At 36.2% G+C, this 27,206-nt stretch overlaps 1 protein-coding gene across 1 annotated transcript in view; it reads right to left on the bottom strand.

Annotated features, from left to right (window-relative positions):
* USP49 (ubiquitin specific peptidase 49) overlaps positions 1–26,260 on the bottom strand; it is a 92,783-nt gene extending 66,523 nt beyond the window's left edge. The window contains exons 1-2 of the mRNA XM_027838337.1: positions 26,187–26,260; positions 11,908–11,965 (exon numbers count right to left, since the gene is read on the bottom strand). The gene's annotated coding sequence lies outside the window, so the exon portion shown is untranslated. The remainder of the gene's footprint in view (positions 1–11,907; positions 11,966–26,186) is intronic.
* Positions 26,261–27,206: the final 946 nt, after the last annotated feature.

Raw genomic sequence — 27,206 nt, 5'->3', positions numbered from 1 at the left:
GCTGAACAGGTAGGAAGGGAACCAGGAGATAAAAGTATCATGAAAACCCACAGAGCACAATTTATTGAGAAGAAGGGAGTGGTCAATATTGTAAAATGCTGCAGCAAGGTCCCATGCAGGAGGTGGTGCTTACAACTAGTGGACGTGTTCAAATCCTGTCTTTGTCATTTACTACTTATGTGAATTTGGGCAAGTCACCTTCACCTCTCGAAGCCTCAGTCCTTTCATCTGTCAAATGAAGGGGTAGAGCTAGACTGTATCTGAGGTCCCTTCTAGTCCCAGCTCTATAATCCTATATAGAAAGTTAATGCAAATAAATAAGAATAAGATTCATCCCTTAATGAAAAAGTAGTTAAAGGATATGAACAAGTAGTTTTCAAAAGAATACAAACTGCCAACAACCATATATGAATGAATACTCCAAATCACCAAGAGTACTGCAAATTAAGATGACTGAGGTTTTACCCTACACCCATTGTGATCAACAAAGATAACAAAGGATGAAAATAGTAAATATGTAAGAAGCACTTCAGGAAGACAGGCACACTAATGCATTATTGGTACAATTGTGAATCAGTCAAACAATTCTGAAAAAAAAAATTGGAACCTTAGAGAAAGACCACTAAACTATCTATAACCTAAGACTAAGTGATACTAATACCAATACATACTCCAAGGATGTCAGGGACAAAAATAAAGTTCTAATATACACAAAATTACTTATTGCAGCACTTGTGTGGTAGTAAAAAAAACAAACAAACAAACAAAACAAAACCAAAACAAGGCAGGTGCCCACTGACTGGGGAATAGCTAAACAAGTTATGATATAAAAACATTACTGTAATCTAACAAATTATTAAGATAAAAAATACTGGGGGCAGCGAGGTGGCACAGTGCATAGATATGCTCTGGTCTTGGAGCCAGGAGGACCCAAGTTCAAATCTGACATCAGACACTTAACACTAGCTGTGTGACCCTGGGCAGGTCACTTAACCCCAATTGCCTCACCAAAAAAAGAAAAAAAAAAAAAAAGAAAAAAAAAGATAAAAAATACTGAAATGAAATTCCCCACATGCCAGTATCCCAAAATAGAGGTCTCATTCTGTACTTGTGTCCATCAGCTCTCTAACAAAATGGGAGTAGCATTCATCAGTCCTCTAGTATCACGGTTGATCAGAGGTCATCAAAGTTTTAAAGTTTTTCAAAATTGTTTGTTTTTATAATGCTGTTGTTATAGTATAAATCATTTTCCTGATTCTGATCACTTCATTCTGTGTCAATTCAGTCAAGTTTCATTGGTAAACTGAATGAATTTGAACGAATCAAAGTGAAGTAAGCAGAACCAGAAAATGATACAGACAAAAACTGCAACAATGTAAATAGAAGGAACATTTAACAAACTGAAATTAAACACTGTATAATTACAATGACCAAATTTGGCTTTGATGAAGGTAAGAGAATGTACCTCCTCTTTTTTTTCTGAGAAAGCGGATATATATAAATATATATATACTTTGTGTGTGTGTGTGAGAAATATTGCATACATCATTTTGATGACCTACCCTTTTTTTCTTTCTTTTTTATTCTTTATTAAAAGGAATGGCTCTCTAATGGAGAAGGTGGCAAGAGAGACATGTTGGGGGAAGAAGGTAATGTAAAAACAGAAGATATCAATAAAAGTTTTTTAAAAAGAAAAAAATTATGGAAATTAGTAATTCAGAAAAAATTGGGAAGACCTATGTGAGGTGACACAGAATAAAGTGAGAAGAATCAGGAAAACAATTTACATAGTGAGCACAAGAATTTGAAGGAAAACAAAACTGAAAAAGGTTTCAGAACTTGGGTCAAGGCAGTGGACCAATACTGTCAGATACGGCCAATATTTTGGTTTATTTGGCTTAACTATTTACTTTTTTTTTTGTTATGGAAAAGAGTGACATGAGATAGCTACCACTTTGAAGTGACAGCAATGTAAGAGAAAAAGCTATCAATAAAACATTTGCTTTTAAAAGAATGTGTATGGCCCATATCAGGACATGTCTGATTAGTTGCCTGTCGAGGAGCTCTCTCTGAATACAGACATCTTGCAGAGGCCAATGATCTTGCCAGATGTCCAATGAACCAGGCCCATAATGGAATAGAAAGAGGGTAAGTAGGAATGAATACACCTGAGAAATTCCACCATAATCTCATGACTCCAAACTAGTAAATCCTGCCAATTCCTCCTTGGAAATATTTCATGATTTCTTGGCTTTAATTAAGCATTCTCTATTTTCACTGCCACCACCCTAATATCTACCTCTCAAGCCCAGTTCATTAATAAGTTTAGTTTATTATTTGTTTATTATTAATAGGAAGTTTTAGTTTATTTCATAAACTCCATGCCAAGGGGGTTGTCCATTGCATTTCAAAAGATAAAAAATAATTACTTATTGATCAGAAAGACCAAGAAACAGAGATCAGAGCTCCTTCTTTCTGTGAAAGGAAAGCCAAATCATTCATCTATTAGTAAAATTCTATTAAAATATATCTCCCTAAAATATCAACTTTAGAATGAAGCTTTAGATATTAATTCTGAGTATTTTGTGTTTGCTTATTTCCAATGTCTCCTGAATAAAGGTATTCTAAAATCATCTTCACTAGAATAAAAATGAGTGATATGACAGAATTCTTGTTTATCAGCAAGAATCTAATATGACCATCATCACATTTGTTAACCTTCAAAGTCATTAACTTTCAACTCAAACTAATGAGCTAGGTAATCTCTCTCTGCATAAAAGTCTACTAAACAAATTACAGGGTACTTGGAAGTAAGTCACAAGGCAGTGAAAATACCACATATAGCTTCTTTCCTTGGAAAAAAAAAAAGCTAATATAAATAAATTCAAAATCAGCTTCCATTAATTGTTTTTAAAAGCAAAGTTTCCACTTGACAAAACTGGCACTACTTTAAAAACAAAACAAAATTTAATAAACTACAAAAACATTAAGAAAAATACCTAATTACAAATAAAATAAAGAGGGCTAGGTTACATGGTGAGTTTTATGAGTTAAGTATAACAGGAGAAAGGGGGATTGCCTGTATAGTATAATTTGAAGAGGGAAGAACACCAGCCTAAAAATAATTTTTCTGTCATATTACCTAAAATTTCACCATAAGATATGAGTCCTCGGGTCTTTATGTTTTCCAAAGTCCCACACAAAACTGAAACTCTCCTTGGGAGGTGATAATATCGAGTCCTTATTACTCAAGAAAGGTGGTCACCTGGATAGTAAGGAATTCCAGGGATCAAGAACAGTGAAAAGAGTGACGAAAGTGGGAAAGTTTCAAAGACAACTGATGAATATTTCACAATTATGCCCTGTTGAATTACCCTAAAGGGTGATCAAGTATCTGACTGAAAATCAGACAAGGATAACCAACGCTTTGCCACTGTTCAAAGAAAGAATATATGATATGCAACACCATACTGAAAAAATACATAAAATCATTAATGGAAAATGCAAATTAAAGCAATTTTGAGGTTTAAACCTCATATCTATCAAATCACTAAAGCAGGAACAGCGTTGGAGAGACTATGGGAAGGCATGCTAATCAACTGCTGTAGCTGTGAATTGGTCCAACTCTTCTGAAAAACAACTTGGAATTACGAAAAAAGTCATTAAAGTCAGTATCCTTCCTTCTTTGTTTTATTCAGTCCTGGATCTGACCACTGCCCTCCTAAACATCTTCCCTGGGCCCCACTGATTTTCTCTAGTCTCCTGTTTCTATAACCCTTGCCCTCCTTGACTATCTTATGCCTCTTCTGCTGTTGGTTTAGATTTCTCACCATTCATTTCTCCCTTTCTCCAAACCTTCCATTCATATGGCCATCATGCTAGTTAAGGCCCTCATCACCTCTCACCTAGACTACTGCAATAGCTACCCAATTGGTCGCTCCTGCTTTGTCTCTCTCCATTCCAGTCCACCCTCCATATAGCTCTTAAACTGATTTTCATAAAGTACATACCTCATCAAGTTATCACGCTACTCAATAAACTTCAATGGTTCCCTATTGCCTAAAGGATAAAATATAAAGTCTCCTGTTTAGCTTTTAAAGCATTTTACAACCTGGCCCCAAGCTATGTTTCCTATCTTGTTATATATTACTCCCCTACCCATACTCTGCATTATCCCCCTACCCATACTCTGCATTCCTCCAGGAGACTGGTGGTTTTATCATTCTTCACACATGACACTCCATTTCCTCCCTTTGTGTCTTTGCACTGATTATCATCAATGCCTGGAATGTACTCCCCACTCACCTCAATGATTGATTGATTAATTTGGGGACTTTCCAGTAGGTCAGTGTTAGGAAGGATCAAAGTGGATTCTGCTCTGGGCTGAAGGCATCCTATTGCTGAAATTCATCAGAATCTCTACGAGTACTAAATGACAACCAGGGTTTATGTACTCCACAATTGGCCTTAATCTGAAACGTACTTTCTGGGGCAATTTTAGGTTCTTCAGGTCTAGCCATATCCTAAAACATTCATTCCAGTCATCTCAGGATACAGTGTTGGTTGAAGATGCTACAGGGCTAGTAAGAATTGAATTTGTGGAATGGCACTATACTGCTCTCCATAGTTTACTCAATGCTATTCCATAGTTTACTCAATCTATTTGAGAGAACATTGTGACATTTTGGCATGCACTGGGGTTCCTTGTTGGACATTTGCTGGAGGGCACCGGACTGTTATGGCATATAAACAAACTACTTTGCTTCCTACTGCATATCCAGCAGGCTTCACTTAATATAATCTCTTTGGACTAGAATATCTTTATTACTAGTTTAACCATTCACATTATAAATATTTGCAATGTTTGCCATATTCAAATTTCTTTATGCTTAGAAGTAAAAAAAACAAACAAAAAAACCAAACTTACCAGTTCACAAAATGCATTTATCAGTCTACTTTTCTGCACAAAGGATACAAAAACAGTAAAATAAACTAAATCTATGTTTGTTTCTGCTTCCTCAACATAAATCATCTCCTCACTATGGATGAATAGCTAGCTATTTGTCAGGCTGAAGGAGGAATGAAAAGGAACAATTTTTTTCTAATGACGAACTTTTTAAAGTTTCAGATCTATGAACCTCACATCAAATTATCTCAAAACATTAGTTAAAATAGAACATTTTAAAACAGCTGCCTAAAACCCCCAAATTTTTCATTTCTTAACAAAATGCATTCTGATCTGTGAACCTCATATTAAAACCAATCTCTAATTTTCACTTGTTCAAACTTCCTAACTTTGTACTAAGAATTACTGATTTCTACCTTTCATTAACATTGGGAGGATTTCTCCAAATTAAATAACAAGGTTTGTTTAGATGTGAAAGAAGTTGCTGTTATCCCTATACAGTCATACTGAATTCAGTTCTGTTAAAAACACAGCGGAAAACATGACATTTTATTAGTGCACCTGTTTTTGTTTTAAAGGTGGCTTATACTCTTTGTGGTTTACTACATTTCAACAGGAAATGAATTGCTCTTTGAAGAGCAGGGAAAGCAGTGTTTCTCTCTGACTCTAAGATAGACATTAGAACAAAACTCATGAATTATAACTGCTTCCAGTTATTGTACAAATGTCGATTGTAAATGTACATTTGAATTTTAGACCATAACTTAGCAGCGATGTTTTAATTATAAGACTTGGTAGTCGCCTTTCTCCTTACCTTTCAATTCTAAAAGAACCTTTGGCTGACTGTCATTCAAATGCTATTCAACAGAATAAGAAAACAATCTTCCAGTTGTGTGTTTCTATGTATAGCAGTGCAACGTTAATCTTCAAATATATACACTTTACTTCTTCTGAACATGAATCTCTATTCCATAGCTACTATTGACAATTTCTACAACAAATGTTTTATCATATATATTCTGTTAATTAAAAACAAATTACACAATTATCTTAATGCTTTTTCAATGTCCTTCTTGTACTTAAGCAGCCATATGCCCTCAAACTTCTTTCCACAAATGGAATAATAATTAAAAAAAAAACCAACAGGTAACTTCAAAGTGTTTTTTCTTACAGAACCTCTAGTCTTCCTTTCTGGTTTAAATTCAGATCCTTTTTAACAAAGCATTAGAAGACTTTTTTAACTACTCTTCTAAAAAAAATTACAGTTGACACAATAGATAAAACTCAATTAATAATCTAAATAGAGAACACAAGATGATCCTGTGATCCAGGGTTGAGAAGGACAACACAGAAAATAGACTGTCATTGCCTTGTCTGCCATAATCACAGTAAGAAAATGACTGCCATCCCTGCATAAGGAGTATTTGTAAACTACAGAAAAGGCTTCTTAGAAAAAAGACAGCAATTCAGTCGCAAAGATTTCTTCATGTCCACTGTGTAAGTGAACAATTTGAGAACAATCAAAAAAGTCCTGTCCTTAAAAGACCAGATGGAAGAATTGCAAAAGATCTCTTACTAAATAATGGAAAGATAGGCAGTTATACTGGACATGTTACAAATAGTCAACCTCTCAGATACAAATAGTGAATTTTACAGGGGAAGGAAAATAACACTGGCAAAAGTGAGTATTCATACATATCTACATACTCCAAACACAATATGATACATACAATGAGATTTGTAAGTACTTAAATCTATTTTCACACACATTCTAAAAACAAGTAGAGATGTAGCTTGAAATCAAAAAGAATATCATGCTAGTGTAAAAACATTTTATATCAAATATCTCTGAGAAAGCCCTGATATTCAAGATACATAAGCAACTCAACAGAAATATTTAAGACCAGTAGCCACTTCCCAAAAGATAAGTGGTCAAAGGATATGAAAAATAGTCTTCAAAAGAAGATGACAAACTTAGAAACTACAACAAAGAATGCTCTAAATCACTAATATTAAGATAAATGCAAATGAAAGGAAGCCTGAAATATCACCTCAAATGTAGAAAATTATCAAAGATGACTAAAGATAGGAAAAGTCAATATCAAAAGTTCTGTGGAAAAACAGGCACACCAATGCATTGCTGGTGAAGCTACAGATAAACTGTTCTGAAAATTAATACAGAATTATGCTAATAAGGTAACTAAAAAATCAATTTCCTTTAACTTAGGAATGCCACTACTCGGCATATATACCCCAAAGAGGTAAATGTTCCATGAACAATAAAGTATTTGTAAGAGCACTTTTTGTAGTAGCAAGAACTGGAAACAAAGTAGATAACCACCAATTGGGGAAAGGCTGAACAAGTTATGGTACACATGGATGTAATGGAATGTTACTGTTGTGTAAGAAAGAGTGAATAATGAATACAGAAAAACACTAGAAGATTTGCATAGACTGATGCAAAATAAATACGGAGAACCAGGAAAATAATGCACACTATAACAAGAATTATAACAACGTAAATGGATAGAATGACAAGAAAACAATCAAAACTAATGCACTGAAATTATAATAATCAAGCTTGGCCCCCAAAAATTGATATATGAAGCCACCCTCTCTCTCTTCTTTAGAGGTAGGAGACTGCATGTCTCACACCCACATACATGTCCCATACTCGATACATATGTCAGACTTTTTTATGTGTTAAATTTTGATGAGCTATCTTTTAAAAAAATTTCTTTATTATAGGAAATGGCTCTCTGGGGGGGGTGAAAGAAGGCTCCCTTGAGAAATGCAGGGGGTATAAAAATGTAAACAAACAAATAGATCAATCACTCACTCAACAAGCATTTATTTATTAAGCACTTACTATTGTCTATGGCACTGGGCAAAGTGCTGGGATTACAAAGATAGGCAAAATAGTCTCTGTCTTCAAGGAGACAGAGAAACTTCATTCAAGATAACAAGAAAAAGTAGGGGTAACCTCTAAGGTTTGGTTTGATTCTTGATAAATACTCTAAGACAAAACTTGTAAAAAAGCATAATTTGCAATTACCACCTATATGACTCTGAGCAAGTTACTTTAACCTCTGGACTTCAGTATTTAATCTCTTTAAGTTTTTAATTTTCTCTCCATCTTATTTAGATGTGTACATACTGTATCTTTCCAGTAGAATGCAAACTCCCTCAGAGGTTTCCTTTTTGTTTTTGTATTCCCATTGTCTACCATAAGGCCTTTGCACAGTTTGGTGTTTCATAAATGTTGGTGAGCTGAACTGAGTCTGTAAAATGAGGAGGTTGGACTAGGTATGCTCTCTAAGAACACCTTTCTCTAAGTGCTAAATTCTATGATCCCTAAATGGAACTTTTCATTGGATTTCTGTGGAATTGTTTGCTTAGTTTCTGGTCTATTCTATATTTGCTCAGTTGACCAAGATTTACAGAATGGAATACTTTCTAGTATGGGAACTGGGGGAAAAACACACCACTAATTCCAAAGGCTCCATTTCTTTTCTTCTGGCTTAATCCCTGCTCTTCATCAGTCCCCTGCATCCACCTTACCTAGACTCAGTCTTCTCTAAGAATTGAGCCTAACCCTCTCTGACCAGCCACAACTTCATAACAGCTGCCTTGGGTGTGCCTGCCTAGGAAGGAGAGGTGCTTCCTAGCCAGTTTAAGCAGCCAATTCTTTCACACTAAAAACACCCTCTCCACTTCATACAGCTCAATAGTTGCCTTGCCTCTGCTTGGGCACCTACTGCTTCCCTTCCTCCCAGCTACACATAGTTACTTGATGCTTTTGGACAACTCCAGCCTAGGCATTCATACCTACCTGAAATAATACCTCCACCCTGTCATAATACTCTCCTCATCCTAGTGATTTGGAATCCCTCAGATGCCACTGTTCAAACACCATTCTCTATGTCTGCCATTAACTAATCCTATATTCCTTCAGGAGACTTCCAACTCTCTTCTACCGACACGCTCATAACCTTTTCTCCTTTGAGGTTCTTTCAATTAATATTTATTACTCAATCAAGATTCTGGTAGCTATTGTCTACTGACCTCCAGGACACCCTACTTTCTTCTGCAAAGAGTTCAGTGCCTGGCTCATAGTCTTTCTTGCCTAACCCCTGTCCTCTTTCTTCAACATACATATCAATATTGCCTCAAACAACCTAACTTCCCAATTCCTCAATTTACTAATTTCCTATACCCAGTACTCTTCTACCTCACCTCAGCTCAACAAAGAGATGGTCACATGATGAATCTTGTCATCAACTACAATTGTGTTCCATTTCCTTGCTTGTAAACCCGAAATTCTTTTATCTGATCATTATCTCTTTAGTCACTCCTACCTCTTCTTCAGCTTCGCATTCCCTAATCCTTTGGCCATCAACCCTGCACTAGCTAAGGTCCCCATCTTGACTCATGTGAACCAGTTCATCTCTACATTATTTCCTTTCTCCCCAGTTCCATGTCCCTGTATCCAATTACAGTAGATCTTCCCCTGCCAAGATTCAGCCTTGGTTTATTCACACATCCACCTCCTTTTCTCCTGCTCAAATACTACTGAATGAAGCTGGGGAAAGTTACAAAATGATGCTTACTGAGTCTGCTACAAAATTGTTGCAAAATCCCAACTGGCCCTTCACTGTGGCAGGGCAATCCTTTCACACTTCCCCTACTGATTCACTATCCCACTCTCCACAGTGGCTCTTCCAAGCCTTTTCATCCCTTCTCAACCCTCCCATAGCTTTCCCTTCCCTCACCCTCTCAGCTGAGAACTCTGCCTCATTGTTTCACTGAAAAAATTGAAACCATTTGCTGAGAACTTCTCCCTTCCCCTTATCTTACATCATTAAGATGCCTTCTGCTAATCCTTCACTTGTCTCACACAGACATGGCCCTTCTCCTTGCCAAGACAAACTCTTCTACGTGCATATGAGATCCTGTTCCATACTGTCTTCCCAGAAGATTGCCCCTTCCATTATTCTCACTCTCTTACTAATCTTCAATGTCTCCTGGTTGCTTCTTCACTGCCTATAAACAAACTCATGTCTCCTTCATCCTCAAAAACTTTTCTTGATCTGGCTGTCCATCCTTGCTATTATCCTATAGCTCTCCTCCCTATTAGTTAAACTCCTTGAGAAGGTGATCTACAATAGGCACCTTCACTTCCTTTTCTCTGTCTTATTAATTCTTTAAAGTCTGGCTTCCAAGTCTATCATTCAACTGAAACTACTCTCTCCATAGTTACCAATGATCTCTTAATTTCAGAATCTAGTGGTCCTTTCTCGGTCTTCTTAATTGATCTTTCTACAACCTCCGACACTCTCTTCTCTCTACCTTTCTGTGTCACTGCTCTTTCTTGGTTCTCTTCCTACCTGTCTGACTGCTCCTTCTCATGTTCTTTGCTGGATCTTCATCTGCATTACACCCCAAGGCTGTCCTGGACTCTCTTGTCTTCTCCTTCTATACTATTTTACTTGCTGATCTCATCAGCTCCCATGAATTCAATTATCATGTCTATGCTGATGATTCTCAGATCTATTTATCTAGCCCTAATATCTCTCCTGTTTTGAATCCCCAATTCCCTATTGGGAATCTGGGATTGAATGTCCTATAGACATCTTTTCTTTTTTTTAAGGCAATTGGGGTTAAAATGACTTGCCCAGGGTCACACAGCTAGTAAGTGTCAAGTGTTTGGTCTGAGGCCGGATTTGAACTCAGGTCCTCCTGACTTCAGGGCCAGTGCTCTATCCACTGTGCCACCTAGCTGCCCCCCTATAGACATCTTAAATTAAACATTTGCCCAAAAGTGAACTCATTAACTTTTCCCCCAAACCCTCCCTTTTTCTAATTTCCTTATTGCTTTTTAGAGAACCACTATCTTCTCTGTCATCTAGGCTTGCAACCCAAATGTAATCCTCAACTCCTCCTCACTCTCTCTCACCCCTCATATCCAAACAGCTGCTAAATTCAGTTGGTTGATTCTACCTTCATTGCATCTTTCACACAGGCCCCCTTCTCTCTTCTGACACTGCCACTATCCTGGTGCAGGCCCTCATCATCTTACTCTCAGGACTCTTGCTATAACCTGCTGGTTGGTCCTCCTGAAGTCTTTCCCCACTCCAGTCCATCTCGGTACTCAAATTGATTTTCCTAACGTGCAGATCTGACCAAATCATACCCCTATTTATTAAACTTCAGTGGCTCCCTATCACCTACAGGATTAGATATAAAGTTCTCCACTTGGCTTTTAAAGCTCCGCATAACCTGACCCCTTCTTACCTTTCCAGTCTTCTTACACCTTACTCCCTTTCACATACTCTGTGATTCAGGGAGATTGGCCTCCTTGACATTCTAAGATCCCCTATCTCCTGATTCCTGAATTTTCAATGGCTATGCCCTTCACCTGGAACTTTCTCCTTCCTCATCTTCACCTCCCAGACTGCCTGGCTTTCTGTAAATATCAGCTAACATCCAACCTCCTTCAAGAAGCTAAAGTTTTTTTTTTTTAAATCTTAGTGCCTTCCCTGAGAAATAATTTCCAATTTATCCTGTATATATCTTGTTTGTACATAGTTGGTAGTATACTGTCTCCCCCATTAAGACTGTGAGCTTCTTGAAAGCAGGGGACTGATTTTTGCCTTTGTTTGTACCCCTAGTACTTAACAAGCTGCATGACAAACAGCAGATGTTTAATAAATGCTTGCTAAATTGACATAAATCTCCTTCTTGGCTATATATGTTCTCTTATTGGACTAACTTAATCTGTATCACTTAAAAATTGGTGTAGGAAAGTATAAAAAGGTGGGGATATATAAAAGCATAAGAAAGTGAGAATAAGAAGACTAAGGAAAGGAGAATGATATCCGATACCTAATCCTTTTTCTATACCAACCCAAACCATTTCTTTGACACACACATATTCTTAACTGGGGACAGTTTTTCTGACTTCTAAAAAAAATTAATACATATAGGAGCAAATTTCTTACCCATCTTCATTTTCTTCCATATCATTACAGATTCATTAGATTTCTTTTAATCCACAACCTAGAAAGAAATACAACTTGTAACTATGAGCTGATACATTTCAACAAGGAAGAAAAGCAATTTTATATATTTTTACTTTCTCTTTAAAAAAATATTTCAGTTTCACAATACAAAATTGAGTTAATCCCTCCACCCATCATCAAAAACGAAGTACTACTCTGAGATAAAACAATGGATTTCACACAAATCAAGTGCTCTTATGAAATTTAAGTCAACAACCATCTTTGGAATTCTTCTCTGAAGACAGAGTAACGATGAAGTAAAGGATTAAAGATTTATTTCCTGGATTATTGGATCATAGATTTAGATAGCTGATGGGACCTTCAAGATTATATAATCCAACCTCCTCATTCTACAAACGAGGAAAAACTGAGTTCTGAAAGTTTAGGGATTTGCTCAATTCAAAGACATAGCTATTGCAGCAGAGTTGACCCCAGGTCCTCTTTTATTGAATCCAGTGGTCACATTTCCATGGATAAAAGGCACCTCTACATTTGTTATACAAGATCTCAAAAGTAGTTTATTATCTCTGGCTATTTCATTTCTTGAATTGTATGGCTGTCAAGAAAAAAAAAAGCTTCATAAAAACATTATCACTTCTCACTGGCTAAAACTGCTTTGGCAAAATTAAACTGCTTTGGCAAAATTAAACATGTTCAAGTAAAAGGCAACATAATTCCTATCTTTTGGACTCTTTTGACCATTGCAGTCCAGCAATGTGCTATGCCATGAGGGACTAGAAATGGTCAATTCTAGGCAAAAAGCATGTTAGATACAGATTCACATAAAGACTAGTCAAAAATATCCTAACATGTACAGGGTTAAATTGGCAGCATCATCATTTCAAGCTTTTGACAACTTTACCCAAGTCAAGATTCAGCAAAACCTGGGTCTGAAAGAGAACAGCTAAAAAATGTACTGCTTAATTTAGATAACTAAATTACCACAAATTCAAAATGGAAGTACCAAGTTCATACAGTAAATACTCCTTTAATAGTAAATGGACTCTGATAGAAAATGAAAGAATGGCTCAGTACCAAGGACACTGGCTTCCAGCTAGCCACTAACTTGCCCTATGACCCTGAGCAACACATGTTATTTCTCTGGACTTCAGTTTCCTTATCTATGAAAAGATTAGATTAGATGATCTCTAAGGTCCCTGAAAATTTTGACATTGTACAATTTAAAATATTTTCTTAAAATTTTGAATGCTGAATTTCAGTACTGTTTTTCCTTCTGCCCCAAGGATATCACTTTCAAATTCTGGTTAACAGGCAATTAAGAGTAGGTTTTATTAGGCTAAAGTCCGTCTTGTTCTAATTGGGGCTGGGGGCGGGAGTCTCTTAAGCCTTAAGAACAGGTATTATTTTATGTCAAACAAGTGGTAGGTTTTAACACTAAATGGAGCTTAAGTGGTAAAACCTCTGATCAAACTACTTAAGTATGCTTGAGAACCAATCATACCAATAAATTAGATAGAAGTCTTTGAAGTTATCACCATGTCAGGTTAAAATGTATTTTTATCCTCATTTGCAATATCTCTATCAAAAAATGAATTTATAACATTAAAAATATTCTTAATCCAGTTTCCATTTACCATGGCATTTAAACCAAGACAATAGGTACTAACTGACAATTTGGAGGTAGTGGGGTAATCGGGGAATTCATCCAGGTGAAGAAATGAATGGGGCAGTGAGACACCAACTACGATCTTGACCTAAGCATGATTTCTCCAGGCAAACAAATGAGAAATTCATACAGGAGGTGCTACTGTTTCATAAATACAGAACTAGCCAAATGTCATTCTATCACTTTTCATTGGTAATAAATTCACTAGCAGCCAGTCACAGATTATTATATGTTTACTCTAAAGTGAAAATTTCTTTCTGATTACCTCAACTATCAAGCTTGTCATCTGTTCACTGCATGTAGTGATTTTTCAAGGTATGAACAGGTAAAAAACTCACTCAGGAAATATTTATACAACTTATACTCATTATGACCAAACAATGAAAGTTGCAATCACAGTGTTTAGGGCCAAAGGGACAGGCTGAAATTTCCCTACTTCAGGAATTCCTCCAATACTAACCTAATCAGTCTAAGAAAACTGAGTTTGGCTTAACCGACAAGATGGATCTACATTTCATGCAAAGCAAGTTGGATCAAACTCTTCAAGAAACTGTAGAAAATGAAAATTTGTAAATTCATTGTGGGCACGTAAAGAAATTAAATGAATGGTAGTGTTTTCAGAAGACTCTGGGAAGATGCTTGGAGGGGTATATGCCAATCAGGAGAACAATTTCTTAAGTAAGAGAGGCCATAAGATGAGTGGAAAGGACACATGATTTTTGGGTTAGAAGACTTGGATCTGAGTTCTGGCTCTTTACAGTTACCAGATTCATAACTTAATCTCTCTAAGTCTTAGTTTCCTCCTTTGTAAAGGAGATAATATGACTTCCCTTCAAGCCCTAAGGTCCTGTGATTTTGATATTATGCCTCCTTAGACAGAATATCTATCCTGCCTGAACCACAGTAGTGTATTTTCAAATAAGGGTGACTTTAGAATAGGTCTGCACAACCTGTGGCCCATGGACCACTTGCAGCTCACCAAAGGATTTTGGGATGTTTTCCTCTACGTTTTTTGCAGGCCACAGATTGTGCAGGCCTGCTTTAAAGATTTCTGGGGCAGCTATGTGGCGCAGTAGACACAGCACTGGCCCTGGAGTCAGGAGGACCTGAATTCAAATCTGGCCTTAGACACATAACACTCCCTAGCTGTGACTCTGGGTAAGTCAATTAACTCCAATTGCCTCACCAAAAAGCAAAAAAAAAAAAAAAAAAAAAAAAAGATTTCTAAGTCCTTGAAAAGCTTTCAAATCCATCTTTCTCTGCCCTTCACAATCTACAATCCTGATCAATTAAATATTAATTACATACAAGTGCTTGTGTGTCAGGTATTATGTGCTAAGTACCTAGAATTCAAAAACAAGTTTCCACAAGGAGCTTAAATTACAATAGGAGAGGTAACATATGTAATATAAATATATACAATACATATACTAATCAAATACAAGGTAATCTTGAAAATGAAGCACTAACAGTTTGGACAGAAGAAAATGAGGGACTTTCTGCATCATGGTGCTTGAGCTTGAGGAAACCTAGTATTCCAGGAGGTGGAGGTATTTCAGAATTCCAGTTCAAGGTAGGGAGGACAGTCAGTGAAAGGGGTACAGAGAAGGGAGACAGAGTATCATGTGGATACAGGAATATACAGGATACAGGAACAGCAAATAAGCCAGGATAGCTGGACCACAGAGAACATGGAGGTGAGTAATATATAAACTGACTACAAAGGTAAAAAGGGACCAGGTTGGGAAGAGCTTTAAAAATACCAGTTTACATTTGATTCTAGACATAATAGGGATCCACTGAAATTTGAGTGTGAGGGAAGGAGCGACCTATGCTTTAGGAAAATCACCTTAATAGACTGGGGAACTGAGGCAGAGAGAGAGCAATCAGAAAGACTAATGCAATAATAAGGGCATGAGGTGATTAGGACCTGAACTAGGATAGTAGCTATGTGAATAGAGATGGGGCATCCTCAAGAGCTAGAAATGAGAACTGGCAAATGACTGAATATATGGAATGAGTCAGAGTGAGGAGTTAAGGATGACATAATCACTTGAGGTTTTCTCTATCAAGGTTTAACAATCAGCAACACTTAAAAGAAACTTGGAATATCTTTTGAACCATCCACTTATTCTGACCTGGTTCCATCCAGAAGAATGTACAACAAAGTGAGGTTAGGGTCAGTTTATGAATACATACATACATACATACATACATACATATAGTCTATAAGTCTTATTGGAACAGTTAGGTGGTACAATGTATAAAGTACAGGGCCTGGAGTCAGGAGGATCTGAATTGGAATCTGGCCTCAGACACTTGCAAGCTCTGTGACCCTGGGTAAGTTACTTAACCCTTATCTGCCTCAGTTCCTCATCTGTAAAATGAGCTGGAGAAGGAAATGGCAAAACCACTCCAGGATCTTTGCCAAGGAAATCCCACAGATAAAGTCCATGGAATCACATAGAGTCAGACATAACTGAACAACAACAAGTTTTTAGGAGGCATCTAGGTGGCTCTGTGCATACAACACTGGTCCTGGAGTCAGGAAAACCTGAGTGCAAATCCAGCCTCAGAAACTTACCATGTGTGACCCTGGGCAAGTCACTTAACCTCTCTTTGCCTTAATCTAAAGGAAATGGCAAACCACTCCAGTATCTTTGCCAAGAAAATCCCATGGACAATATTGCATGCTATATAGTTCACAGGGTCATGAACAGTCAGATATGACTAAATGACTGAACAACAACAATAAATACGTATTAATTTTAAAAATTAGTCAGAACTGTCCATAGAAGCTATACATGCCCCTCTTGTACTACTGTAGAGAGGAAATTCCTATCCTCCATGCCACTAGATTCACTACTTTTGAACAAGAAGCTTGAAGCTTATAAGGGCTGGATGCTTTGGTTGGGCAAGAAATAGATAAGGATTATATTTGTTTTTAAGTCATGCTATAATGGGCGAAAAAAATTAAGTGGGAAGCAATATCTAACCAATTCAAACAATCAGTACAGTACAAGGCCTAGAACCTCATTAAGCCAAGGGAAAAAAAAATCTCAAAAATAAACCCTAAAGCTAACCAGCCATAAATAAAACATCCATCCTCAAATAAAAATTCAGCTCTTGGCTATCCACTCAGGGGCCACAATGTTGCATAGCTCAGAGAGAATTAGATTAGAAGTTGGATTCTAATCCTGGCAAAGAGCTATGAGCTAAATGACCTTTGACTAGCTACTTGACCTCTCGAGTTCTAAATCTGTTCTCTGTAGAATAAAGGCCTTTGTTCTAGATATACAATCTCACAAATGGATGCCTTCAACACATGTTTGTTGACTAAATAAATTTAAAAGGTTTATTCCAGCTCTTAACATCCCATGCTTTTATATAGAACTAAGTAGCTAACAAAAGCAGAAGGAATTTTAACAATAGGGAGTTTTCCTGAAACCAGGAAAAAGGGAAAGGCAAATGTGACAATGAAAATAATGACAAGATATAATAGATTATCAAGGTTCCAAATAGCAGAGAAAGGCAATTTATAATATAGTGTGACAACCTGAGTAAGTTTGTAGCTCCATACTACTTTATTCACCACCTCCTCTCCCTTTATCCATTCCTCTTTTTCTACTTCTTTTTTTCTCATTTGCCTGTGCCTTAGATTTGATAGTGGCACCCAATGGCAATACTTGTATCAAAGGTGAAAAAAATTAAAGAACGCTTTTTAATTCAGAATAATTTTAAAATACCATCATAATCAAAAGCAGGTCAAGGTAGCCATCTATAGTTGAATTCAGAAGGCCTTCATAATCCTAGGATAATTAGCACCGGAAAAAATTTTTTCAGTTCCAAATTCCCCCTCCCCCACCCAATGATAAGACAAGAAAATCAAAAACTATTACAAATATGTATAGTCATGCAAAACAAATTTCCACATTAACCATGTTTCCCTCTTTCCCTATTCCCCCCCCCAAAAAAAGCAAGAGGGAGAAAATATGCTTTAACTTGCATTTAGAGTCCATCAATTCTCTCTATATGTACATGACTAGCATTTTTCATCATGAATCCTTTGGAATTGTAGTGTTGTGTTGATCAGAGTTACTAAGTATTTCAAAGTTGATTATCTTTACAATACTGCTGTTACTATAGATTGTTCTCCTGGTTATGCTCACTTCACCTTACATTAGTTCAGAGGCAGTCCTCCGGTTTTTCTGAAACCAACCCCTTCACCATTTCTTATAGTGCAACAGTATGTCATCACATTCATATGCCATAATTTGTTTTGGTCATTCTCCAATTGATGGCCAGTCTCTAATTCTTTGCCACCACAAAAAGAGTTGCTACAGATATTTTTGTACATATATGGGTTTGTTTCCTCTTTCTTTGATCTCCTTGGGGTATAGGAGGGTTTCTTTAATTTTCTCAAGGACCTCTTAATTCTTTATTATTTAAATCATTCTCTTTTGAAAATAATGTTAACATAGGGGATTTATATTAGTGTTAGGGGAAGGATGGTAATGGGTTTTATAAAGTCAATATTTCCTATTAACAGTCAATATAAACAGTGAATATTTCCTATTATGAAAACATTTGCTTTCCAACTAATGGAGACGTAGTATGCCACAGTGGCTAGAAAGCCTGACCTAATAAAAGTTTAAGACCTGTATTCAAATCTCACATTTTTCCTAACAGCTTCAGAAGGAAACACATTCTAGTTTTATGACCACTGAGCAAGTCACAAATTTCTGTCCCAGACAACTTTCTAATATTATGTAAGTTTCTGAAAAGTTGAAGATCTCTATCAGTAGAAGATGTTTCTTCACTTGGACTATCCTATACCAATAAACTATAGTTTAACAAAACTATATATAAAACTATAGTTTAACTATGATTAAACAAAATGCAAATAATGGTGGAGAATGGAGAAAAATAGTACTAGTAAATAGAATCAAACGAGTCTGCTGTGATCACAAGAACTATCTTGCATTCAGAAGAATTCAGTAAATCCGTTTTCTGACTGTTCCCAATCTACCACTTGCATTCACTTTATTTTTCTTGGAAATCTATGGCCATAGCAAAACAGGAATTTACCAAATTTTCATCATTTATCAGATATCAAGTTAAAAGATTTAGTGAACTCTATCTTCAAAAATTAAGCAAGTATGGCTATACATTGTGCCCCAAGGAAAGTTGTGCTAATATCGTCAGTCTTAATCAACTAGCATTTAATTAAGTGCCTACTTAGTCATTTTTCAGTTGTGTCTGACTCTTCGTGACCCCATTTGGGGTTTTCTTGATGTGGTTTGCTATTTCCTTCTCCAGCTCATTTTACAGATGAGGAAACTGAGGTAAACAGATTAAATAACTTGCCCAGGGTCACACAACTACTTTTGAACTCAGATTTGAACTCAGATTTGAACTCAGGAAGATGAGCTTTCTTGACTCCAGGCACTCTATCTGCTGTGCCACCTAGCTGCCCATGCAAGATAAGGTTTGGCCACAATACTAGATTTTTAACAATATGAATACATTCTCCCCTTCCTCTAGACATTTTTGGATTACTAGAATAATAGTAGTTCTTTTCACACTTACTTGCACATTTGTACAAGGTCCTCATTCCAAACATGAGAAGGAATGGAAAAAGGTATTAAGTAAAAAGGCACTGTAGAAACACCAAAGTCACATGGTTTCGCAAATATATAAAAGTTGCTAAAACTCTGCTCACTTTATCTGTAACCACATTAACCAGTTTGCTTTGGCCTTGTTTAACATGAGCTTTGTCTTTTATCTGAATGGGCTTAGAAAGTAATACAGGAATAAATTCTGGAGTATCATACAAAAACCAAAAAAGAAATGAATTTTTTTTTGGAACTCTTTTGAAATGCAAGAGTTGCTTGGGTGGCACTTACATTGGATTTACAGTGCGCAATAATAAAGGTGACATTCTGTCCAGCTGACAATCAAATTGGTTTCTTCCTGTAACCTACAAGTGAAAAGCATGCTCAAACACTGGAATATAAAATTTAGTCTACAAACTTTTTAGGTTTTTCTTTCTCCTTATATTCCCCACCCCACCTCCCTAAAAAAATGTTGTAGTATCTCAGGTTTTCCCAAATTTTTGAACCCTTTACAAATATGCTCCTCTTACATTTGAACTTTGGTTATCTAAATCACATTCTTCCTTTGGCACCCCACCTCTGCATTCATGAAGAGATTTCATTCTTAATCCCCTTCTCCCAGTTCCCTTCTGGCATTTCACTTTTCCTGCCTCCCTCTCACCCCTATTTTTTGTAGCAGAACATATAGATTTCACATCAATACTCTTAGCTTCATTCAGCTAGTATATATTAAGGGCCTACTGTATTCAGGGCACCATGCTAAAGAAAATATTTAGGTAAGACACACACCCTGCCCTCATGATGCTTTATTATTAGTCAAGAAGGTAAGATACAAACACAGATAACTACAATATACAATATTATATGATAAGCATATTGGACAGTAGGTTTCCTCAAATAAAATCTGGCTGGTATCAATAAAATGACATTCAGATCTACTTAAGGCAACTGTGGAGCATCAGTATGAAGAGTTTGTATTCCCTAGTCGAATCCCTACAGACTCAAGCAACTGAGGACACAAGCTGTTTCCCTAAAATGCCCTGACAGAGACAGAAGGGTTAAAAGAGCTCTTGTTCATGGATGACCAGAATTTGGTGTGAAGAATTTCTGAGAGTTTCTTATCGCTCTTCTAGAAAAATATCTGATGATTAACATTTTAATGCAAGGGAGGAAAATGAACATTAAGGACTCCTCACTTAGAAACTGGTTATCTTGTCAGAAGTTCTGGGGCTTTGAGTGTCTTGGGATAAAGAGCTTGACAGGTAAGAGAAACAAAGAAACCAACCATGTCTCCAATATATGCCCGCCAGATCCCCGTGGCAAAGCACAACAGCCACTTAACCATCCATCAAAAACCAGCCTCCTGGGAATTTACTTTACTTGCGTAACATCCTGGTCATAAATGACAGTTTAATACTGCCTTGAGGAAACAAGAGCTGGCGTAGAAAGGAGTGAAGGAATTCCTTATGACCGAGAAATAAAGGTTTAGTTAAGCAGGGGCTAAATAACTCTAAAATCCTTCACAATCATTCAGGGTGAATAAGTGCAAACAAATGTTTATACCAAACCCACTTTAGTTTACATAGGAGCAATGTCAATAGCATAAACCGACATCCTGAGTTCCTATTCCACTACACTACTAAAATACGTCTGATTTTTAAACTCACCATATACAATAAATATTAATTAATATAGTTGAGTTGTCCAGAAAGCATTCAAATCATGTAAAAAAATTTAAGTTGTATCATTAAAAATTCAGAGATCCAGAGCTAAGAAGCATTGTTAAAATTAGTCTTTAAAATTTTTTTCTTGAAGAAAACGAACAGTGATTCTAAACAGAAAATGAATTCAAAATGGACAAAAAATTCATTTTAATAAATTCAATATCAATAATTAGGTGAGAATGACAAGGGGCTATGTAAAGTTTTTCTCCTTGTAACTTTCAGTAGATAACTGGTCCGAACCACAGTCAATCAGTTCCTTTCTACTAAATTGTGAATCTATAAACTGTTAGTATAACTTGAACAGTTTCTACATTCTAAAACCTACTCAACTAACTACAGCTGTCTCCACCCCATTATATTCGAGGAGTGGGGGAGGGAGGAAGAGAAGAAAACTATAAACCATTAAAATACTGGCAATAAATAGCTTTAAAATAAGCCACATTACAAAGGAAAATTCTGATAGATCATTGTTTAAAAACTATCCAAAAATAACTAACTCATCAGCTCAAAAATAAAAGCCCAGGTAAAAATTCTTAAATGTTATAAGAGGAAGAAGACCATGTTTCCTTATCATCACATATCTTCTTTTAAAAAATAAAGGAAACCAAAAAAAATTAGCATATTCTAACATTCTTTGAGGTATAGGTACAACTAATTCCGTTCATTCAATAATTTTTTAAAACTTTAAAAACTCAACAAAGAGGTGGTTGAAATGGATAATGTAAATAGATTCAAAAGGGTTTAAATTGATAGATGAAAAAATTTATAAAACTCCCACTAAAATCCTTCTCTAATGGCTCCTCATGGAGTAGAGAAAACAGTGGAATCACTGACAAACAATTCTGAAAAGAAGAAATACAAACTATTGATTATTAAAGTTAACCATATTAACTATAGCAATTCGCCAATAATAAGTGAAGTTCAAATCAAAATTATCCTGAAGTTTCATCTAATACCCAACAAACTGCCAAAGATATGTCATCTTTTCAGGGAGGAAGTCACTGTTGATGAAGCTGTGGAAAAAAAGCATACTAATGCACTGTTGGTGGATCTATGAATTGGTCTGACCACTCTCAAAAGCAATTTGGAATTATCTGAAGAGAATAACTACAATGTTCATACTCTTTGGCCCAGAGATTCTAAGGCTAAGCCTACATCTTAAAGAGGTTAATGACAAAAAAAGGGTGTCATATATAAAAAATATTTATAATAATACTTTATGTAGAAGCAAAGAACTAGAAAAAAGTAGAGTTCATCAATTGGGGAACACTTAAATAAATTATGGTACGTGACTGCAATGTAATATTACAGTGAATACAGACAAGCATGGGAAAGAAGACTGCTATGAATTGATGCAGAGTGAAGTAGAACCAGGAAAACAATTTATACAATAACTATAGTAATAAATAAAAAAATCAACAAAACAATTGAAACTAAATGGTATAAGATTATGATTACGAAGTTTGGCTCCTAACAAAAGATATGTGAAGACAATTCCTCTCATACCCCTGTGCCTCATCTTCATTGTAAAGGTGAAGGACCATGGATATGGAACACTACATAGAACATCAGACATTTCCAACACGTTGGTTTCAATATGTTAGTTTTGCTGAACTTTTTTTCTCTTCCTCTTTCTCACTCTTTATTATAAGGGATAGCTCTCTGTGAAGGGGTTAGGAAGAGATGTACTGGGAAACAATAGGTATAAAAGTATCAAAAAAAATTATTTTTAAAAAATAAGTTGAGTGAAAGCAATACCAGAGAAATGCAAGTTTCAACTCCACTGGAACAATTTCTACTACCATATACCTCTGCATCAGTTTCTCATATTGTTCTTACCCATGCTCTCTCCATGTTGCAGCCAAAATGTACTACTTATGCTGTCTTGTTAAAATATCTGTGCACTCTTTCTTTGCTATTCTCTTGAGCCTCAATGTTTTCCCTCACTCTCTCCCTCTGTTCAATTCCTATACATTTTTTACAGCCCAACTCAAAAGCCAGGTCTCGTGCGGAACCTTGGTTTCACTTTATCATGTACTAATCCTGTTAATAACGACCTTTCCTCTCTTGGCCCTCAAGTAGCATTTCATTTTGCAACACATAATAATGTGTATTTTGCTTATCTGTGTTGATCTTAATCCCCAGCTCCACTAGACTGCAAACTCTTAAAAAGCCAAGGAAATAATTTTAGCTTTGCATTTGCCTAGCACAGTGGTATGTGTACAGTGCTTAAATATCTATTCAATTAATGCAAGAGTTCTTAATCTTTTTTTTTCCTTATCCTGACCCCCTTTCAAAGTCAAATGAAGTCAAAAGTCAAAAGAAGGACTCTGCAAAATAATGTTTTGAAGTGTATAAAATAAAATATGTAGGATTACAAAAGAAACCAATTATAGTGAAATACGGCTATCAAAATATAGCTATATTTTCTAAAAAAAGTTACAGACTCCAGGTAAGAATTTCAGAATTAATGGATAGAGACTTCATGATGAATTAACTGGGTGCCTGCCATCTAAAGACCAACCTACCTAAGGACAGAGAGGCTTATCACCAGAAATTTTAGCAGCTAGGTGATGAATATTGTGTTTTTTGCTTTTTTTAATTTTATTTTTTAAGGTCACAGCAGCTGAAATATGTCTACTAAGACCTGAGGGTCACATCAGTGACATAATGGGTTTTCTAAAGTAAGTGAAAATTCACAGCAGACTATTAGAGAAGTTAGGGTTGTTTGGGGTATAACTTGAACCTGTTGAAAGCAACTACTATGATCTTTCATTAAGTATTTCATAGGAACACTGTTATTCCAGACAATACAGTCCTGGATGACTTTTCTTATATGTTGTGATTCTTTTTTTAAAGATATTGGCAGTTACTAAACAAATGTAGCTCTTAAAATTACAAAATTACAAATTTAAAATAATATTCTAATTATGTCTTCATATGTTTTACATTCATGTTTTCAAGAATAAACTATTTTTGGCTATTTTTAAATCTAGAACATATGAAAAATAAAATTTTAAAGTGAAGTGAATATTATTTAATCTTAAAACAGAAAAAAAACCCAAACTTTTAACCCAAACCTAAATGTTTTAGGTTACTTTAATTTGTATACAGTTATTTACAATATAAAACTAATCTAACTAACACATTTACAGTGGACGCAACTAAATAGTTAAAAGCATTACAACACTGAATCGATTTTAACAAGGGTTTCATTCATCTATCCATTCATGCAAGAAATATTTACTGAGTACTTTCTTAAACTAAGAGTAACAGGCTGTTAAGAACTGGAAGGGACCTTAGAAATCATCTAGTTCAAACCAATCATCATAACTGAGGAAATTAATACCCAAGCAAGTTAAATGACTTACCCGTAATCAGAGTGATAGTCTGTGGCAAAGCCAAAACTTAAATCTGAGTCTAATGACCTTTCCACTACAATCTACTGCTCTCATCTGAAACCCATGTGCCCCAGCACCTGTAGCAAGTTTCCTTTGGATGAACTTTTTTGCTTATGAGCATGAGGCTCCCACTTAGAATTCTTGGAAAATTCCTGAATTGGACAGCTAAGAAGGCTACAACCAACTCCACCCTTGAAAACAAGCTGTCCACTACTCATCAGAGGCAGTTTTTATAGTGCAGCAGACAAACGTAAAGAAGAAAAATACACACAGAGTTTACTGTAGCCCTACCTGTACTCCTTCCAATCCACAGACTTCCCAAATGAGTACTTCTGCAGGACACCTTTCCCAATCTCCTCAGCTTCTAATGCTGAGATTACCTTCCATCTACCATGTCCACATCTTTTACGTACATGTTTCCCCCTTTAGAATGTGAGTTTCATGAAGGCAGGTGCAGTGTTTTACTTTCTTTGTGCCCTGAGTGCTTAGTACAGTGCTTGGCACATAGAAAGGCTTTATAAATATTTGCTGAACATGAGTGGGTGAGGGAAAAGGAAGAAGAAGGAAGGAATACAGAGGTAGAGTTTGCCACATACACCATTACTTATCACTCAAGAAAGATTAGGTCACTTTCTCTACCTGGAGATGCACATAAACCTACCCACTGATGACTTTTAGACAGAACCAGGATTTCAGCTTCAGCCTCTCTCATCCAGCTTTAGGGACTGGGGATGAGAAAAGAGGGAGTAATTAAATGGCTGAGGGCTAGTTATGTCAAAAGAGTGAAAAAAGAAGAGTCCCAGGAAGATTTCTTCAGACATGGTTGAAATAAAGAATACAAATCATTTTGTGGTTAGAATTTTAGTTACCTTTTATACTTCAATTACTGTGTGAATATTGTGCAAGTCACTTAATCTGCATGAGCCATGGCTTCCTCATCTGTAAATTGGGGTGAATATCTTTGTTATGTGCCTCACAGGAATGTTGTGAAGAAACTGCTTTATAAACCTTAAAGCACTATAAAACTGAGATTTTACATATATTAGAACAAGGCTCTGTGATTCATAAAGTAGGCCAAGCTTCACTCCTCTCCAAGCTGTGCTCTTGACTGTACATACAGACTCATTACTTAGACTCAGTTGTATTCTTGATCCTGGAACCTCTCTTAGTGCCTGTGGCCTTCTCACCCTGAAACAACTCTCTGCCATGCTAGCCTCCATTATGGGGACAGGCTCAGGCCTGCCAGGCTTTGCTTTGAGGCCAGGTTCTGTCTTTTTGCTTGTAATTTCATCTCTAGTATTCAGCACAGTGCTGGGCACATGATAAGCACTTAATAAATACCTGCTGCCCATAAACTTTTTTATTTGCCATTGTAATATTTTTGTTTTACTTTCTAATAGATTCCTGATAAATTCTTAAAACAAACACAGACACACAGACATACACACACATACACACACACACACACACACGTTTCAGCATTCACCTAGGCTGCTCCCCATTGCATAGAATAAACTCCGTTCCTCACTTTAACTTACTGATTACTTTCTCTTCCTTCAACACCCAGTGTAGGTTCCACACATACTATGAAAATCCTTGCTTTCCCCCAGAGGAAAATTTTCTCACCCTCCTCAAATTCTCCTGGAGCTCTTTCTCTTGATCATTCCCTTGTATAATCACATTTTTATCTTGTCCTTTTCATCTATGTCATATCCCCATCCTTCCCCCAAGGAGAATGAAAACTCTCAAATTTCATTTTTGTATCCCTGGGACCCAGCACTGTGCTTTGCGTAAGAGATTAACTTAAAAGATCTTCACTAAATTGAACTTGTTGAAAAGAGATTTGCCTCACCTATAGCTTGGGATCTCAGAGTGTCCCTAAAGACCAGCCATTATAATGGCAGCCACTGTGCCAGATTTCTGGATGGAACTTGAAGAATTATATAGTGGTAGAACCTGTGAAAAGGAAGAGAAAAGGGACAGCTGATGGTTGATCCCTTATTGCCTGGAGCTTTCCTCAACAGAATTGGATCCTATGGAAGGTCATAAATAACATGGCTTTCTGCATCAGTTCAAATGGAAGCAATAAGATTAGAGTTTACATACCCAACGCTTTTTAGAATAGTGTCTTGTGTTTAGCATGTACATAGCAAGTGTTTATTCAATGAATACAAGTGTGTCAAGTTTTCATCTGAAAGAATTCAAAGCAATGTAATTCAATTTAATAAACAGCTATAGTAAGCACTGACTACATATTTTATTTTATACACTTCAAAACATTATTTTGCAGAGTCCTTCTTTTGACTTTTGACTTCATTTGACTTTGAAAGGGGGTCAGGATAAGGAAAAAAAAAGATTAAGAACTCTTGCATTAATTGAATAGATATTTAAGCACTGTACACATACCACTGTGCTAGGCAAATGCAAAGCTAAAATTATTCCACCCTCAAACAGTTTAGATTCTACTACATAATACAACAAAAATAAAGCTAAATATATACAAAGTATTTGCGAAACAATACCAAGTCATTTCGAGAGGAAGAGAGCCCTTACGACTTGGAGGACCAAAAAATAATTCATGTAGGAGGTGGTATCTGAGCTTGTGTTGAAAAAATCTAGGGATTTTATAAGGCAGAGCTAAGAAAGCAGTGTATTCTAGACTTGGAAACTACCTATGAAATTGCAAAAGATGGGATCTCATGCACCCAGAAGAGCTAGCAGGTCAATGAGACTGGAACAGAGAACGTATGAAGAGAAGTAATATGAAATAAAATTGGAAAGGCAGGTGGAAAAAGGAAGGAAAAATGCATTTATTAAGCACCTACTATGTGCTAGGCACTGTGCTAAGTACTTTATAAAAATTACCTAATTT

The sequence above is a fragment of the Vombatus ursinus genome, unplaced genomic scaffold, assembly GCF_900497805.2.
Source record: "Vombatus ursinus unplaced genomic scaffold, bare-nosed wombat genome assembly UNPS02014826.1, whole genome shotgun sequence".
Classification (NCBI taxonomy): Eukaryota; Metazoa; Chordata; class Mammalia; order Diprotodontia; family Vombatidae; genus Vombatus; species Vombatus ursinus.
Note: the sequence above shows the minus strand (reverse complement) of the source record. Positions and strands in the feature narration are given on the sequence as shown.